This window comes from Lissotriton helveticus, chromosome 5_1 (assembly GCF_964261635.1).
Source record: "Lissotriton helveticus chromosome 5_1, aLisHel1.1, whole genome shotgun sequence".
In the NCBI taxonomy this organism is placed as follows: Eukaryota; Metazoa; Chordata; class Amphibia; order Caudata; family Salamandridae; genus Lissotriton; species Lissotriton helveticus.
In genome coordinates, this window is record NC_136065.1 from 1641980708 (window position 1) to 1641997507 (window position 16800).

The 16800-nt window shown below is 46.8% G+C and overlaps 1 long non-coding RNA gene across 1 annotated transcript in view; it reads left to right on the forward strand.

Annotated features, from left to right (window-relative positions):
* The window catches only part of LOC144753748 (uncharacterized), a 57002-nt gene extending 42232 nt beyond the window's left edge, over positions 1-14770 (forward strand). Inside the window, exons 2-4 of the long non-coding RNA XR_013594507.1 lie at positions 5593-5625; positions 7137-7180; positions 13823-14770. This is a non-coding gene — a long non-coding RNA (uncharacterized LOC144753748). The remainder of the gene's footprint in view (positions 1-5592; positions 5626-7136; positions 7181-13822) is intronic.
* The last annotated feature ends 2030 nt before the right edge of the window (positions 14771-16800 follow it).

The following is a 16800-nucleotide window of genomic DNA, read 5'->3' on the forward strand; positions in this document are numbered from 1 at the left end:
CAAAAAGGGGGTGGTGATGGACAGAGTATCTGAGTTAATCAGAACACTCCTACCCAGTCAACAGATCAGGGCTTGATCCATCACCGTTTTTTAGCTCACTGCACCATCCCAGTTTAGAACCTGGCTATATGCAAATTAGTCTGTCCCTGGCCCAGTGGATCATGGGAACAGGGCAGACCAAACTACCAAGCCAATTCTTCACTGGAAAGGAAACAAGCTTCCGGGGACCGGTTTCTGGCATTACAGCCGTCTTCGGCCCGGCTTGCTTGAATCCTGATGGTGCAGTGAGCAAGGGACTCATGTCTGAGCATACCCTTCCACACTCATGGTGGCCAAAATAATTTCAAAAAGGGGGTGGTGATGGACAGAGTATCTGAGTTAATCAGAACACTCCTACCCAGTCAACAGATCAGGGCTTGATCCATCACCGTTTTTTAGCTCACTGCACCATCCCAGTTTAGAACCTGGCTATATGCAAATTAGTCTGTCCCTGGCCCAGTGGATCATGGGAACAGGGCAGACCAAACTACCAAGCCAATTCTTCACTGGAAAGGAAACAAGCTTCCGGGGACCGGTTTCTGGCATTACAGCCGTCTTCGGCCCGGCTTGCTTGAATCCTGATGGTGCAGTGAGCAAGGGACTCATGTCTGAGCATACCCTTCCACACTCATGGTGGCCAAAATAATTTCAAAAAGGGGGTGGTGATGGACAGAGTATCTGAGTTAATCAGAACACTCCTACCCAGTCAACAGATCAGGGCTTGATCCATCACCGTTTTTTAGCTCACTGCACCATCCCAGTTTAGAACCTGGCTATATGCAAATTAGTCTGTCCCTGGCCCAGTGGATCATGGGAACAGGGCAGACCAAACTACCAAGCCAATTCTTCACTGGAAAGGAAACAAGCTTCCGGGGACCGGTTTCTGGCATTACAGCCGTCTTCGGCCCGGTTTGCTTGAATCCTGATGGTGCAGTGAGCAAGGGACTCATGTCTGAGCATACACTTCCACAGTCATGGTGGCCAAAATAATTTCAAAAAGAGGGTGGTGATGGACAGAGTATCTGAGTTAATCAGAACACTCCTACCCAGTCAACAGATCAGGGATTGATCCATCACCGTTTTTTAGCTCACTGCACCATCCCAGTTTAGAACCTGGCTATATGCAAATTAGTCTGTCCCTGGCCCAGTGGATCATGGGAACAGGGCAGACCAAACTACCAAGCCAATTCATCACTGGAAAGGAAACAAGCTTCCGGGGACCGGTTTCTGGCATTACAGCCGTCTTCGGCCCGGCTTGCTTGAATCCTGATGGTGCAGTGAGCAAGGGACTCATGTCTGAGCATACACTTCCACACTCATGGTGGCCAAAATAATTTCAAAAAGGGGGTGGTGATGGACAGAGTATCTGAGTTAATCAGAACACTCCTACCCAGTCAACAGATCAGGGCTTGATCCATCACCGTTTTTTAGCTCACTGCACCATCCCAGTTTAGAACCTGGCTATATGCAAATTAGTCTGTCCCTGGCCCGATGGATCATGGGAACAGGGCAGACCAAACTACCAAGCCAATTCTTCACTGGAAAGGAAACAAGCTTCCGGGGACCGGTTTCTGGCATTGCAGCCGTCTTCGGCCCGGCTTGCTTGAATCCTGATGGTGCAGTGAGCAAGGGACTCATGTCTAGTCATCTGATGACCAGAGGTGGGGTATGGCTGCTCTCTCTTATGGCTGCTCTCCCTTTATATCTAGTCACCTGGTGACCAGAGGTGGGGTATGGCTGCTCTCCCTTTATATATGGTCACCTGGTGGCCAGAGGTGGGGTATGGCTGCTCTCTCTTCATCTAGTTATCTGGTGACCAGAGGTTGGGTATGGCTGCTCTCTCTTCATCTAGTCATCTGGTGACCAGGGGTGGGGTATGGCTGCTCTCTCTTCCTCTAGTCATCTGGTGACAGAGATGTGGTATGGCTGCTCTCCCTTTATATCTAGTCATCTAGTGACCAGGGGTGGGGTATGGCTGCTGTCTCTTCATCTAGTTATCTGGTGACCAGAGGTAGCGTATGGCTGCTCTCTTTCTATATCTAGTCATCTGGTGACCAGAGGTGTGGTATGGCTGCTTTCTCTTCATCTGGTCATCTGGTGACAGAGGTGTGGTATGGCTGCTCTCCCTTATTATCTAGTCACCTGGTGACCAAGGGTGGGGTTTGGTTGCTCTCTCTTCATCTAGTCATCTGGTGACAGAGGTGTGGTATGGCTGCTCTCCCTTTATATCTAGTCATCTGGTGACCAGTGGTGGGGTATGGCTTTTCTCTCTTCATCTAGTCATCTGGTGACCAGAGGTGGGGTATGGCTGCTCTCTCTTCATCTAGTCATCTGGTGACCAGAGGTTGGGTATGGCTGCTCTCCCTTTATATCTTGTCACCTGGTGACCAGAGGTGGGGTATGGCTGCTCTCTCTTCATCTAGTCATCTGGTGACCAGAGGTGGGGTATGGCTGCTCTCTCTTCATCTAGTCATCTGGTGACAGAGGCCGGGTATGGCTGCTCTCCCTTTATATCTTGTCACCTGGTGACCAGAGGTGTGGTCTGGCTGCTCTCCCTTTATATCTAGTCACCTGGTGACCTGAGGTGGGGTATGGCTACTCTCTCTTAATCTAGTCACCTGGTGACCAGAGGTGTGGTATGGCTGCTCTCCCTTTATATCTAGTCATCTGGTGACCAGAGGTAGGGTATGGCTACTCTCTCTTCATCTAGTCACCTGATGGACAGAGGTGTGGTATGGCTGCTCTCCCTTTATATCTAGTCATCTGGTGACCAGAGGTGCGGTATGGCTGCTCTCTCTTCATCTAGTCATCTGGTGACAGAGGCCGGGTATGGCTGTTCTCCCTTTATATCTAGTCACCTGGTGACCAGAGGTGTGGTCTGGCTGCTCTCTCTTCATCTAGTCATCTGGTGACCAGGGGTGGGGTATAGCTGCTCTCTCTTCATCTAGTCATCTGGTGACAGAGATGTGGTATGGCTGCTCTCCCTTTATATCTAGTCATCTAGTGACCAGGGGTGGGGTATGGCTGCTGTCTCTTCATCTAGTTATCTGGTGACCAGTGGTAGGGTATGGCTGCTCTCTCTCTATATCTAGTCATCTGGTGACCAGAGGTGTGGTATGGCTGCTTTCTCTTCATCTAGTCATCTGCTGATCAGAGGTGTGGTATGGCTGCTCTCCCTTTATATCTAGTCATCTGGTGACCAGAGGTGGGGTATGGCTGCTATCCTTTCATATCTAGTCACCTGGTGACCAGAGGTTCAGTATGGCTGCTCTCTCTTCATCTAGTCACCTGCTGACCAGAGGTGGGATATGGCTGCTCTCCCTTTATATCTAGTCACCTGGTGACCAGAGGTGGGGTATGGCTGTTCGGTCTTCATCTAGTCACCTGGTGACCAGAGGTGGGGTGTGGCTGCTCTCCCTTTATATCTAGTAATCTGGTGACCAGAGGTGAGGTATGGCTGCACTCTCTTCATCTGGTGACCTGGTGACCAGAAGTGGGGTATGGCTGTTCTCTCTTCATCTAGTCACCTGGGGACCAGAGGTGGGGTATGGCTGCTCTCCCTTTATATCTAGTCATCTGATGACCAGAGGTGGGGTATGGCTGCTCTCTCTTCATCTGGTCACCTGGTGACCAGAGGTGGGGTATGGCTGCTCTCTCTTCATCTAGTCAACTGGTGACCAGAGGTGGGGTATGGCTGCTCTCCCTTTATATCTAGGCACCTGGTGACCAGAGGTGGGTTATGGCTGCTCTCCCTTCATATATAGTCACCTGGTGACCAGAGGTGGGGTATGGCTGCTCTCTCTTCATCTAGTTATCTGGTGACCAGAGGTGGGGTATGGCTGCTCTCTCTTCATCTAGTCATCTGGTGACCAGGGGTGGGGTATGGCTGCTCTCTCTTCATCTAGTCATCTGGTGACAGAGATGTGGTATGGCTGCTCTCCCTTTATATCTAGTCGTCTAGTGACCAGGGGTGGGGTATGGCTGCTGTCTCTTCATCTAGTTATCTGGTGACCAGAGGTAGGGTATGGCTGCTCTCTCTCTATATCTAGTCATCTGGTGACCAGAGGTGTGGTATGGCTGCTTTCTCTTCATCTGGTCATCTGGTGACAGAGGTCTGGTATGGCTGCTCTCCCTTATTATCTAGTCACCTGGTGACCAAGGGTGGGGTATGGCTGCTCTCTCTTCATCTAGTCATCTGGTGACAGAGGTGTGGTATGGCTGCTCTCCCTTTATATCTAGTCATCTGGTGACCAGCGGTGGGGTATGGCTTTTCTCTCTTCATCTAGTCATCTGGTGACCAGAGGTGGGGTATGGCTGCTCTCCCTTTATATCTAGTCACCTGGTGACCAAAGGTGGGGTATGGCTGCTCTCTCTTCATCTAGTCATCTGGTGACCAGAGGTGGGGTATGGCTGCTCTCCCTTTCTATCTAGTCATCTGGTGACCAGAGGTGGGGTATGGCTGCTCTCTCTTCATCTAGTCATCTGGTGACAGAGGCCGGGTATGGCTGCTCTCCCTTTATATCTAGTCACCTGGTGACCAGAGGTGTGGTCTGGCTGCTCTCCCTTTATATCTAGTCACCTGGTGACCAGAGGTGGGGTATGGCTACTCTCTCTTCATCTAGTCACCTGGTGACCAGAGGTGTGGTATGGCTGCTCTCCCTTTATATCTAGTCATCTGGTGACCAGAGGTGGGGTATGGCTGCTCTCTCTTCATCTAGTCATCTGGTGACAGAGGTGTGGTATGGCTGCTCTCCCTTTATATCTAGTCATCTGGTGACCAGAGGTATGGTATGGCTGCTCTCTCTTCTTCTGGTCACCTGGTGACCAGAGGTGGGGTATGGCTGTTCTCTCTTCATCTAGTCACCTAGTGACCGGAGGTGGGGTATGGCTGTTCTCTCTTCATCTAGTCACCTGGGGACCAAGGGTGGGGTATGGCTGCTCTCTCTTCATCTAGTCACCTGGTGACCAGGGGTGGGGTATGGCTGTTCTCTCTTCATCTAGTCACCTGGTGACCAGGGGTGGGGTATGGCTGTTCTCTCTTCATCTAGTCACCTGGGGACCAGGGGTGGGGTATGGCTGCTCTCTAATCATCTAGTCACCTGGGGACCAGGGGTGGGGTATGGCTGTTCTCTCTTCATCTAGTCACCTGGTGACCAGAGGTGGGGTATGGCTGCTCTCTCTTTATCTAGTCACCTGGTGACCAGAGGTGGGGTATGGCTGCTCTCTCTTCTTCTGGTCACCTGGTGACCAGAGGTGGGGTATGGCTGTTCTCTCTTCATCTAGTCACCTAGTGACCAGAGGTGGGGTTTGGCTGCTCTCTCTTCATCTAGTCACCTGGTGACCAGGGGTGGGGTATGGCTGTTCTCTCTTCATCTAGTCACCTGGTGACCAGGGGTGGGGTATGGCTGTTCTCTCTTCATCTAGTCATCTGGTGACCAGAGAAGGGTATGGCTGCTCTCTCTTCATCTAGTCACCTGGTGACCAGAGGTGTGGTATGGCTGTTCTCTCTTCATCTAGTCATCTGGTGACCACTTCTTCTCTTTTTTTCCCCAGGCGCAGTCCCCTGATGCAGACCACCCTTACATGGTAAGACAAATGTACAGTGTCTCTCAGCACAGAATGGTGTTTCTGATTGCTTAGATAAATGTTATTGCTTGACACCTCCTGAATTAGGTCACCTCTGTAAGGAAATCACAATGCAGTGGGTGGTTAGTAAGGCCTTGGTTCTGGATTACTCTGTCATGGATATCTAAGCTTACAAAACAGAATCTCGTGAACTGACATGATAAGATACTCTCCCTTATAGATTGTAGAAGAGTTTTAGCAAATGTAATTTCCTGGTGGGCAAGGTTGCGCATGTAGCAACAATGTATTTTACTTAACTATCCAAAGGCTTTTTGGTGCTGTAGGAATAAAAAGAGGGACAGTTTACAGGAAGAGCTAAATATTACTGGCCTGTAGGAATAAAAAGAGGGACTGTTTACAGGCAGAGCTAAATATTACCAGACGTGATTTAAGATCTTTAGAAACTAGCAAAGACATGGCACCACGTGTGTGCTCAAAGGTTAGATGTTCCACAAGATGACAACCTTCCCTGAGAAGCATCCGGCCTTACAGCTGGGTTTCCTCTGTAGGGGAGTAGAGTGTTGACAGCACCAGTTGTATACTTAGAGGTGAGGTGTTCCACAAGATGTCTGTCTTCACTAAAAGCAATTCTGCCTTACATTTGGACCTCTGCTGTAGGGAAGTAGACTGTGGACCATACCTCATTCTTGTTCAGAGGCGAGACGTTCCACAAGGAGACACCTTCATTGAGAGGTATCCCAACTAACAGATGGATCTTCATTGTAGGGTATAATAGCTAGGCCTGGGCGGTAAATTCCGTTCCGTTCGCGGAATTTGGGTACTTTTGCGTTCCGCGGAGAACGCGAAATTAACCAAATTTGTGCGTTCCACAACTTTGTGAAATGTTTTGCTTGCTCGCGTTCTCAAATGCGTGTTCACGAGATATTTCTCCCCGAGCATGCAAACAGTGATTGTGAACAGTAAAAAAGCATCGCGAACAAGCAATTCCGCATGTGCGGGGAATTTCTGCGTGGTCGCGGAGATTTTTTACCGTTTCGCGAAGATTTGAATAACGCGATTACGTGAATTCCGCCCACCCCTAATAATAGCGTAGACTCCTACTCAGACAAGAAGGGTTATCTAGTCATCAGTTTGAGATGAGCTCAATGAACGGCTTTATAAACCAGGTAGAGGGCCGTATTCACACAGAGGGTCTGTCCTCACTTTGTCCTGATGCTCGTAGAAGCCTATGATCAAGGAGCGTAGGAGATTCCATTCCACTGTTCATCCACTTACTGAAATCACTCATATTCAGTGCCGTGTGAAATACAAGCCTCCTTTCATGTACTTCAAATATACAACAACATAACATAACAATAACATATTATAAAAGAAACGATAGAGCAAATAGAATGGAGGAAACAAACAAAATAAATACCGCAGAACAAAAGTCAGAGTAAGACTGCTCATCTCAATACAATCCAGGTTTGTATCTTCTGAAGGCGTCTTAATACTATCTCTTTGGTTTGCAGGCATTAAAGCATGATGATCAGGCAACATACGACCACCTGCAAAGGTAAGCAATGGGAAGCGTCACATTCTTCTCCTCACTGCCATATCTGTACTATCTTCAGCCGCTTAGAAAAGCAATAAAAAGGGTCAGTGTCACACGAATGGAAAGAATGACTGAGGTGATAAAACACTTTGGGGGAGGTTGATGTATTATTTTTAGCACAGCACAACAGACCAACCAAAGTATTAATTTAAACTGGCCTACTACAGTTATACTCCTCTGCACTGAAGCTCTTAAATGCTGCCTAGTGTAACGCACAACCTTTGCACCATGGTGCACAGATGTGTGCATGCTCATTTGTGTAAGACCTATACAGGAAGCCTACCCTTCCAGTAAAACATTCTAGCTTAGATTTACTGACAGTTGAGGCAGCGCAGCAAGGCAAGTTGCTGAGCTGTGTTATGTGAAGAGGAGAGGGCTGAGCTGTACCAGAAAAGGCCGTATAACTGCTGAGACCTGATATATAACATTCTCTGTCCTATCAGGTGTGGGCTTTGGGATACTGGATTTGGGGATACAGTTTACAGACTGAGCAGAATGGCTATCCCCGTCCTCTGGCTATGGGCCATATGTACCAAGCACAAATGCATTCGCAAATGCCGAAATTCGCCGAATTTCGGTGTTTGCGAACGCATTTTTGCTAAATGGTATGTATGTAGCAAAATTTGCGATTCCTTATTTTGCGATTGCAATTAAGGAATCGCAAATTTTGCGATTCCTTAAGTGCAGTGTAAGAAGCACCAAAAAAGTGCAATTTCGCCTTAAGGAATCGCAAATTACCACCAACTTCAAGTTGGTGGTAATTTGCGATTTCTTTGAAAAATGCACTTTTTTGCATTTTTCAAAGTGCTATGTGAAGCACATACATGCCCGTAGGGCATGTATGTGCGCCACATGTACACCCATGCTTATTTCAGGGGTGCAACAGGGTGTCCTTTGGACACCCCTGCACCCTTGAAATTGCATTCTCAATTTAAGATTCGCAAATTGCTAATCGCAATTTGAGAATGTCTTCCCATTCATTCCTATGGGCCTCTAGGCCCATAGGAATGAATGGGGAGGTATTCCTTAATTGCGAATCGCAATTTGAGATTTGCAATTAAGGAATATGTAGGATTTGTAACATTTATTGCAAATCCTACATACATAGCATTTTGCGATTCTCAAATAGCGATTCGCAAAAAATCGCAATTTTAGAATCGCAAAATGACACTTTGAAACATATGGCCCAAAATTCTGTATGTATGTCATGAAGACTTCACTTAGGGGGCAGCCTATGACTCTAACGTTCATCTTTACATCTGTGGCTATAACTGAGTGAGAAGCGGGAGACAAAGCAGCAGCAGCCTCCAAGAATAAGGACACTGCAACCTGCCTCATAATGTATCCACGGAGGGGCCTAGAACGGGCCGGGAGACTGTAAGGTACTGGTTCGCCCTTCAGTGGCTCAGCACTGAGTAAGGCTCAGCACCAACCTCACACCGAGGACAGAACTCCCTGATGGGCACCCCGGTGGGCAGTGTGCTTATAAGAATATTACAATGTGGGCACTGGTGGCTTTCATTAGAAGACTGTAGTTTGGCTAGCGAGTTCACAACACTGTATACAGAGGTCTGTGATGTATGGTACTGTTTGGGCAGGGTGCAAATTAACTTTAACTTGCAACCAAAACTTTTGAATTTCTTATGTTTGTGTAGTTTAGGTATATTTTGCTTAGAAATAGTTATTTAAGTTATATTAAATTATGTTTTAAATAATAAAATAAAGAGCAGGTCGTCATGCCTGCTCCCCCTGCAACAGTACTCCCGTCCAGCTCGTCGGCAGTCCACTACTGCCTTGTAGACCTGCTACCCTCCGCTTGCCCTCTGCTTGAACCTCCTCTGCTCGTTTCTTGCCTTCTATTTAGTTTTTTTGCTCGTTTTTCTGCCCTCTGTTTTTCTGCTCTCTGTTTTGGCTTTTTCTGCTCCATTTTGACTTTTTTTGCTTGTTTTCTGTGCTCTGTTTTTCTGCTCTCTGTTTTGCCCTTTACTGCTCTGTTTCGGCTGTTTCTGTTTGTTTTTCTGTGCTCTGTTTTTCTGCACTCTAGTTTGCCTTTTTCTGCTCTGTTTTGCCTTTTCTGCTCATTTCTTAATTCTTCCCACCATCTTACCCCTTCTGCCATTTCCCTTCTTCTGCCACCCAGAACGGGACCCTCCACTCAGGACCTACTTAATGGAGGCTGCAGTGCAGCTGTGCAGCAGGCAAAATGCATGTCTGCCGGTACCTGTCCTCAACTGGATCATGCCCAGCACCACGAGACTTGGCCCTCCCGTCATCCTCCACTACACTGCAGAGGAGTTCCTGAACCTAGACCTCACACACCGAAACAACAACTGCTGTACCGTTTCCCCACAAGCAACCAAAGGACCCTTCACCTGCCGCCATTGGTGTTTCTCATGCAATACAAGATCACCAATCTACACAAGATCCCACACCACACCTCCCCTAAAGTCCACATACAACCTGAACATTCTCCAATGCATCCCTCTGCAAACAGGCCACAGCAATCTCCTGAAACCCCGACAGCTACAAGATGATACACTGCAATTGCACTAGCAAACACAGTGGAGGCATTGCCATTATCTTCAAGGAAACCATCCGATTAATCGCCACCAAAGTGAGACCACACACCTCCCATCGATTACCTCAACTTCCAACTACAGACCAATGCCAAGACAACGATAAGAGGCACCCTCGTATACAGACACCCGGGACCTTGACCAGATTTCTGCAATACAATCTCCAACCTCATCGCCCCCCTAGCCATTGACTCCTACCACTGTGTCCTACTCAGCGACCTCAATTTCTACATCGATTAGCCCAACAACTCTAACTCTAGCACCCTACTGGAGAACCTGAACAACATTGGCCTCACCCGACTGGTCACTGAACTCAAGCACAAAGCTGGGCACACACTCAATTCTATCTCCACCTCCAGAGACAGAGTCAAATTCAGCCACATCACAGAACTCACCTGGTCTGACCATGCCATCGTTCATATCAGCTCTGGTGCTCAGCACACCATCAGCAAGCATCACAGCTCCCACCGCAGCTGGCGCAAGGTAAAAGAGACACAGTGGACATAGGCCCTCTGTACTAGCCAACCCAATGCCTCATCAGATCTAGAACAGGCCACCCAGAACTTCTCTGCATGGCTCACCAAATGCATCAAAAGTGTCACCCGACAAAACCAGCAAAAAACACCAAAATCTCAAAACAAGCCGACTGTTACACCCCTGAGGTCAGAACCACCAAGCCTAACTGCTACTGACTCGAGAAATGATGACACTCTTCCAGAAACCCCTCAGCCAGAGCCGCTCACAAAGCAGCCCTCAGCAATTACGACCTGAGCATCAAGGAAGCCAAGAGATCAGCCATCACAGCCTGCATCGATACAGCAGCCTACATTATGAAATAACTATAAAAAATAATTAAGAAATTCTCTAACCCAGCAGCCACATAGAACACAATCCACCCCTCTCAAGAACTCTCATACAACCTCTCGGACTACCACAGCAAGATCGCCACTAACAACTTTGACGCCCAAACCACTGTGCTCAACATCAACAGTCTCGGCCAACCAGCACACGCCAGCCAAACAATCACCACATGGCCTCCACTGACCACACAGACCACCATGGCCATCATGGCGTCCATCCACTCTGGGGCACCCACTGACCCCTGTTGCAGCTGGGTTTTGAACCTCAGAACCAATCAAATCAGCAAGGAACTCACCAGCATCATCAACACTTCCATCACCACAGCAGCCTTCACTGGCAGCTGGAAACACGCAGAGGTCAGACCCCTCCTAAAGAAATCCTGCTTTGACCCCAGCAAACTCAAATATTATCGAATAATCTCCTTTCTCCATTACCATGACAACGTACTCGAAAAGGCCGTCAACCAAGAGCTCACCGGATATCAGGAACAAAACTACCTGCTTGACGCCTCCCAATTGGGATTCGATCCAACCACATTTCAGAGACTATGCTGAATGCTACCACAGATGACATCAGAACCCTTCTCAACAATGGGGAGACTGTAGGTTTAATCCTCCTTAACCTCTCGGCTGCGTTCAACACCATATCCGACCACACCTCCTCAACAGACTCAACAACATCGGCATACAGCAAAAGGCCCCAAAGCAGATTGCCTCATTCCTTACAGAATGCACACAGAGCGTCTGGCTGCCTCCCTTTATATATGAACCCAAGAAAATTGTAAGCGACATACCCCAAGGATCATCCCTCAGAACCACCTAGTTCAACACCTACATGAACCCCCTCGTAGACATTGTCGGTTCCCACGGCCTGAAAAAATTATACATCCAAGTGCTTCATGTACACATAAATGATTTGCTGATGCTAAAAAGTAATGCTTTAGGGTATCATGGCAGATACTCAAGTATCTAAATGTTCAATGTCTTCCCTATCAGAATAATCTCAAAAATCTATGCATTACTAGCTAATTTTATTGAAAAACTAGGGGTCTGACTTAGATGCTGGTGAACGGGTTACTCTGTCACAACGGTGGTGGATATCCGGTCCACCGAAATATAAATCACATAGGATATAGCAGAATTTTTATTTCGTTTGACGGGATATCCAAATCAAGCCCTCTGCTGTAAAATGTATGATCTGGTCCCGTTTTCTAGAAATATTTTGTAAAGGATGGTCGACCTCTGCCCTTTTTCCTGAAAGGAGCCCTGCTCATTTTTACTTAAAAAGATGTGACTGGTATTTTTGCCCTAAGTGGCTCAACCTGAATCACCTTCGGTATCACCAGTTTTCGGAGAGAATGAAACCAATGTACATCGAGGTCCCTTCATTTTCCCAGGATCTCAAAAATTGGTGAACTGCTAGCTGGGATTTGAACCCCGGCAACTTAGCTCCGAGGTCATGCCATCAAACAGTGTTCCTGCTCCAGTTCCCTGTCTCACCAAGTACACTTTTGTTCTGTAAATTTACAATACAGAGCAAGGAAATTGAAAATGAGAAGAAGAGAAGGAAATCCAGATTTAATTAAATGATGAAGGTAGTGAAGATGACAACACCAAGAGGCCCCTCACGTTGTCCGATGCTGTATATCAATAGTTAGTCAGTGAGTTTACTCTTCACGTCTTGTATAATGGATTGCAAGTCCATCGCTACATTCCTTGCAACTCCCTAACGACCCTTCTCAAGGGATGCACCTTGTGGCGGCTCGCCCAGGGAGTTCTGCGGGGTGGTGAGGTGGTGCGGGGGAGGGGCAGTGTGGGGGGTAGTGGACTCGGACCTACGACGGACAAGACTCAGAGTAAGGTTACACTGCCGGGGGACAAGAACAGGATAACTGCATACAAGAGCAGTAGCTGATGGAAGCAGGAAAATGCAACTGCTTCAGGCTGCTTCCCAAGAGGAAAACCGGGAATTTAGTGACATTGAGAGGGTTTTACCTCTCATCGACTGTGTTGGAAAATGTAGCGGAGGAGCGATCACCTACTAAGGATCCTGGTGGGCACAGGTTTTGTTATAATTATTATACCCATTAAGCATGGGCTAAAAAATCCATTCCGCTCGCGGAATTTGCGAATTTTTGGCAATTTGGTGGTCCGCAAATTGGGCAAAATTGTCAAAGAATTCACAATTCGTGAGTTGGGAGATTTTCTTTGCTTGGTCGTGCTTCAAAAATATAAACTTGCGCGCGTGGCGTTGACTTACCGTGATTCTGAGTTCGCCGAGTTGTTTTCCTCCCAGTTTGCGTGCGCTGAGCCACTTTCGATCTTGCTGCATGATCGCGCAAGACTTTTCGACCTCGAGTACGTCATGGCATGGACACGCAATCGCGCCCAGCAAGTAGGAAATGCACAATGCGAGCATGCAACTAGTGCCCGGAAACGGAAATACGCAACGCGAACACTGAAAATAAGATGGCCACGCCCATGTACGACCGCATGGGTAACTTCATGGTAGCCGCGCTGAAAAAATCCAGCGAACACGCAAAAAAAAAAATCCATAATCTCGCAAAAGTTCGTGGATTTTGTCGACCGCGAGTATGCTCTCGCACAAATTCGTGTACTGCGAATTCGCAAAATTCGCCCATACTTAATACCCATCTAAGGTCCATAACCTATAATGGGGGGGCATGTAGACCGCTTCAGGACTTTTATTCAGCATGAGATCCCATTAAAACCTGACAAAATAAAAATGAGCAGATAGCAGATGTAGCACAAACATTTTTAAATCATTGAGAACATTCAGGTTACAGAGTCCCCTCAAACTCCAGGGAAAGAAGACTTTTGCCTGGAGAACAAGCAGTCTAATTACAGGAGTGCTTAAACCACACTCTGGTCATGTAGAGTTTGAAGACATGGAACGTGTCTCTATCGTCTATACTTCCCCTTGCTTCCACTCAGCCTACAAGGACACAAAGTTAAGGACTTAATAAAATGCATTTAAAACATTGCAGGCACATGGTGTTTAAACGGTAGTTGTGTCCTCCTATCACAATATGGATTATTAATTGCTAAAGAACATATGCAACCTATAATGTTGTTCTAAGCTCTTGACAAACCCCAAACCTAGGCTGAGAAGCGTCTTCATGCTCTCTTTTGTTTCTTCCTCACAGGCCCCAGAACTGAATTCAACTTTTGCAAAGCTGACCCTCTCTGATACATTGAATACCTCCTACAGCTGATACTATGAATACCCCTCCTGTGTATTTCTAAAAGGTACTATGCTGCCTTTGCTTGAATAGGCTTGTTTATGTGCTATACATTTATTTTAGAAAAAGTCTGTACATGTTTTATTATTCAGTTCTTATGCTGGGAATTTATACAGCGGTACAAAAGGGGGTGGTGATGGACCGAGCATCTGAACCAATCAAACACTCACACCCAGTCAACAGATCCAGGTTTAATCCATCACCGTTCTTTAGCCCACTCCGCCACCCCAGTTGAGACATGACGATATGCAAATCAGTCTGACCCTGTGCCTCATGGGAACAGTCCCTATGTTAGCTTAGTTGTACACATTGTAGGCCACCTTTCCTTTGCACCCATTACTACATAACACACTTGCTTTTGTGCAAACATAAAATTTTCACCCAGAACCTACATATGTTTTCGTGTTCTATTCTTTTCCTGGGATTTAAGGGCCAGATGTAGGAAGCCTAATACCGGTCGGTAACAGATGAAATTACCGAATTTCGGCCATAACCGACCGGTATTATGCTTTTCTGATGTAGGAGGCCAAAATGAAGGATTTGGTACTTTACCGAATCGGTAATTTAAGGAATCGGTAAATTACCGAATTCTTAAAATACTGATTCGGTAAATATGGGAGTACTGAAATCAGTGCTTTTCCCATTTCAGGATTCGTTATTTACCACCAACTACAAGTTGGTGGTAAATATCGAAAACCCTGAAAAAAGCAATTTTTTGCACTTCATGACAGTGCCATATGGCAAACATACATGCCCTTATGGCACGACCTACCTCTGGCCCTAAGTCTCAACACACTAGACCAGATCAAACAATAATGCCCCTTGTTATTCCCTATGGACAGAGGTTAGCACTTAGACATAACAAGAGCACGCAGCTGCTGTTTGTGAGCACACATGTCTTGTCATATAACCGAGGACATGGGTTCTGATAAAAACACACACTGAGTGAAGATCCTGAAGCCAGAGAGCTGCGTCAGCTGAGATGTAACTGTGAATGCCCTGGTACAGGGTCCGCCGCTAAATCCCAGAGGTCTAAAATATATAATCATTTAGCTTCAATAGAAAAGGGGTGGGTTAAGCAAATCTTTTTTTATAATATGACAGGACTTTTTATGATATATGATTTGTTAACCATGCTGATCATAATTATGGTGTGCTTTTGTTGTCAAATTGTGGAACAAATACTGCATCTTAGAGCACAGTAGTTTAAATAAATATTATAAACTTCCTTTGTGTCTTTTGTTTATCCTTTTGTGGACAAGTACAAGTGAGAGAAAGGTGTGTCCTGGTAGTTGAATGACGTTACAATGCATACTTTTACAACGCATACCTTTGCAACGCATTTTTTACAACGCAACATCCATTACAACGCATTCCATTACAACAATTTTTTTTAAACTACCTTTACAAGACATTCCATTACAACGCATACTACCTTCACAACGCATACCATTACAACGCATAACATTACATTGCATGTATGGTAAGTATTGGATAGTGTAGGGGTAAAAATAACTATTCTAACTCCTGGGGGTGCAACAGTAGGGTAAGTGTTGGATAGTATAGGGGGAAAATTACTATTCTAACTCCAGGGGGTGCAACAGTAGGGTAAGTGTTGGATAGTGTAGGGGTAAAAATGACTATTCTAACTCCAGGGGGTGCAACAGTAGGGTAAGTGTTGGATAGTATAGGGGGAAAATTACTATTCTAACTCCAGGGGGTGCAGCAGTAGGGTAAGTGTTGGATAGTATAGGGGGAAAAATTACTATTCTAACTCCAGGGGGTGCAACAGTAGGGTAAGTGTTGGATGGTAATGGTATGCGCTGTAATGGTATGTGTTGAAATGACTGCGTTGTAATGACATGCATTGTAGTGGTATGCATTGTAGTGTCATGCGTTGTAATAGTTCCATTGTAATGGCATGCGATGTAATGGATGTCGCGTTGTAAAAGTTTCGTTGTAATGGTAGTGCGTTGTAAAAGTTGCGTTGTAAAGGTTGTTTTCCGTCCTGGTACTGCGATTCATTAGAGGGGCAAGAGTGTTTCATTCTGCGGTGTCATCACACTTGTTTCTCTGGAAAAGTTAGGCGGGCAAGTAAGGCGCTATAGATATTCAGACACTTTCTCATAAATACTAAGGTGGTATGGTGACTCGGTCTCTACCGGCTGATGTTCTGTGATCCCAAGAATATCTGTGTTCCTGAGCAGAATCCTGCAATAAGGGAGAAGAGAAACACACCTAACTTCTCTAGGGGACTTTTCTCCTCGTACAGAAATTAGAAAGAGGAGGTTGGCTGATAGAATAGCAAAGCTAAAAATATTGCGAGGACTCAATATGTCAGACATATCGAGATCCAAAATATCAAGAAAGTGAGTGCAAATAGGTAAGTATAGATTTATTATTCTTAACACCACATCAATCAATCAATCAATCAATCAAAGCATTTATATAGCGCACTACTCACCCGGAGGGTCTCAAGGCGCTGGGGGGAGGGGGTCCGCTTACTGCTCGAACAGCCAGGTCTTGAGCTGCTTCCTGAAGGCGAGGTGGTCTTGGGTCAGGCGGACGTGGGTCGGGAGGGAGTTCCAAGTCTTGGCTGCCAGGTAGGAGAAGGACCTTCCTCCTGTGGTGGCTCTTCGGATGCGGGGGACGGCGGCGAGGGCGTGGCTGGTCGACCGAAGCTGGCATTTGGGAGCGTAGAAGTTGAGGCGGCTGTTGAGGTATCCTGGGCCTTGGTTGTGTAGGGCTTTGTGTGCGTGGGTGAGGAGCCGGAAGGTGATTCTCTTGTTGACCGGGAGCCAGTGCAGGTCTCTCAGGTGTCCGGAGATGTGGCTGCGGCAGGGGATGTCCAGGATGAGTCGTGCTGAGGTGTTCTGGATCCG